Source organism: Galeopterus variegatus, unplaced genomic scaffold (assembly GCF_000696425.1).
Source record: "Galeopterus variegatus unplaced genomic scaffold, G_variegatus-3.0.2 Scaffold3110, whole genome shotgun sequence".
NCBI classification, from domain to species: domain Eukaryota; kingdom Metazoa; phylum Chordata; class Mammalia; order Dermoptera; family Cynocephalidae; genus Galeopterus; species Galeopterus variegatus.
Window position 1 is genome coordinate 160,038 of NW_007729221.1, and position 2,790 is coordinate 162,827.

The window sequence follows — 2,790 nt, forward strand, 5'->3', positions numbered from 1 at the left end:
CACTTAGGTCAAAACAAATGTTTGTTCACTTTTGAGATTATTTTTGTGATGCTGAAGTCAACTGAGAACTGACACTGCTTTAACACACATTGCTTTAGATATTCCTATCATTTTTATCTCCACCACTTTCTGTGGATTATGTGACCTCAGAGGGTAAATAACACAAATATTTCCCATGTAACATTAGTAACCTGTTCTTGAAAATCATGAATTCTGCAGGAATATAATAGGAGCCTATTTCACATTATTTGAAGTGGGAAAAGTAGACAGCATAATATCTACTTCAAAGTAATTTTTTAAAATGTAACTAAAATACAGTGCAATACTCACTTATAAGTAACAGACACTTTATTTACTTATTTATTCATTCATTCATTCATTNGGGCTTGAACTACAGATATTTTCTCACAGTTCTGAGGCTGGAAGTTCAAGATCAAGGTGCCGACAGGGTTGGTTTCTGGTGAGGGTTCTCTCCTTGACTTGCAGATGGCTACTTTCTTTCTGTGTCCTCACATGGCCTTTTCATTGTTGTGAGCATGCCTAGAGTCTCTTCCTCTTTTATGAGGAAACCAGTCCTATTGGACTAGTGCCTCACCCTATGACTTCATTGAACTTTAATTACCTCTTAAAAGCTCTGTCTCCAAATACAGTCACATAATAGGTTAGGACATCAGCACATAAATTTTGGGGGGAGGCGGGGAGTGTAGTAGGGACACAAATCAGCTATAACAGTAAGTGAAAAATGAAGGAGGCGTCTGAAAATTAAAAGTTACTTGTTAAAGTATTCCTCAGTCTGGAACATGAATTGAATTTTTCACTTCCTATTGAATATTCCCTATTGTATCTTTATTTCATTCACTGGGTTTTGTTAGGCAGAGCTGAAGAGAATGCTCCAACAATGCCCTACATCAAGGTGAGGTCCCTCCATTGCGGGCTCATTATATCAACCGTGGAATAAAAGCGTTCACAAAAATAAGACTAGTATAGAAACGTTCCCTAGAAAACACTCGTTCCATGCAACCCGCCTACTTGAAACCTTGACGTTTTCACATATGGTGTTTATATAAATGTTTCTTTTAAAAATAAGTTCTATGAAAGTAAAAAGAAAAAATTAGAGGTTCCTAAATTTTCACCTCTCCCAGGTGATGGAGATGCAAAGAATTACTCAAAATCCATTTTTCCAGAGCAGTGAGAGGCCCAGAAGGGGTTAATCCCAGGAGCAATTCCTTCAGGAGAGAAGGTTTTTTAGGAATAACCCCTTCTGGGCCTCTCACTGCTTGGGAGAAATGGACTTTGAGTAATCCTTTGCGTCTCCTCAGCTTGGGAGAGGTGAGAAATGGTGCCCTGTGGGAGGCAGTTGATTACTCAAAATCCATTTCTCCAGAGCAGTGAGAGGCCCAGAAGGTGTTAATCCCAGGAGCAATTCCTTCAGGAGAGAAGGTTTTTTAGGAATAACCCCTTCTGGGCCTCTCACTGCTCGGGAGAAATGGACTTTGAGTAATCCTTTGCGTCTCCTCAGCTTGGGAGAGGTGAAAAATGGTGCCCTGTGGGAGGCAGTTTGTCCCTTGGGGCCAGGACATAATAAAGGATTTGTACTTTGATAAGGGGATTTGGACCTGCCTAGTCCAGTAAGTTTAACTGGTAAAGAAGTTATTTTCCATACTGGATTCCAATCCTCTTTTGCAATTACAGTAACATCAGCCCCCAAATCTACCAATCCTGTAATTGACTTTTGTTCAACACATAATGTTAACGGTGGCTGAGCATTATTTAATTTTTGTATCCCAAAAGCATCAGCAGAAGGAGGAGATTGAGGTTCATATTTTATTTCAGGGAACAAAGAAGATAAGAAAACAGGTTGAGCTATTTGAGTCCCTTTAGGAATTACATGATATCCTAAACTAGTTATCGTAACATGGGTTGGTCCCAGACTATTAGGTGGAATTAGTTCTGAAATAATTTGGATACCAATCATAGAGTATTTTGGATTGCCCAGTATAAAACCAAGGGCATTGAAAGTTAATGGACTGGGCCAGCCCCATGGTGCACTCAAAATGTGCAGCACTGGGAGCACAGCGTCGCTCCTTGCTGCGGGTTCGGATCCTATAAAGGAATGGCTGGTGCACTCACTGGCTGAGTGCGGTGCGGACAACACCACACCAAGGGTTGCGATCCCCTTACCGGTCACAAAAAAAAGACAAAAAAAAAAAAAAAAAAAAGAAAGGTAATGGACTGGAGAAATTTGTTGTCCCTAACTTTACCTGTCCTGCTTCATCTAAAATACCATCTTCTGTTAAGGTCAAATTGACAATTGTCTGATCATTTATTCAAAGTCTGGGGGAGGAAAACCATCCTGGGGAGGAATCCAGGTCTGAGCCTGAGCATTGAGAATTTGACTCCCCTTGTTTATTGGGGCACAGGAGTTGGAGCCCCCTTGCCCATTTCCCAAAATGGGATTGCCTTCTGTATCAAATTTAGATCAGCAGTCATTTGACCAATGAAATCTTTTTTTACATTCAGGACATTTTTGTTTTGGTCTAGTTTGTTTTATTTTTTCTTGTCTGCAATCCTTTTGAAAAAGACCTTCCTTTCCACGTTTAAAACATTTTTTGGGTTGGAGAGCTGCAGTGAGAACTTGGGCTTTATGGGCTTCAGTTTCCACATTTTGGGAGGCTCTGACCATATCAGCAAGAGTGGAATTTTTATTTTTTATTGGAAGAAGGACCTTTTGACAGTCTTCATTAGCATTGTCAGAAGCCGATTGTAGTGAAAGTACCTGGGCTGCCTGAG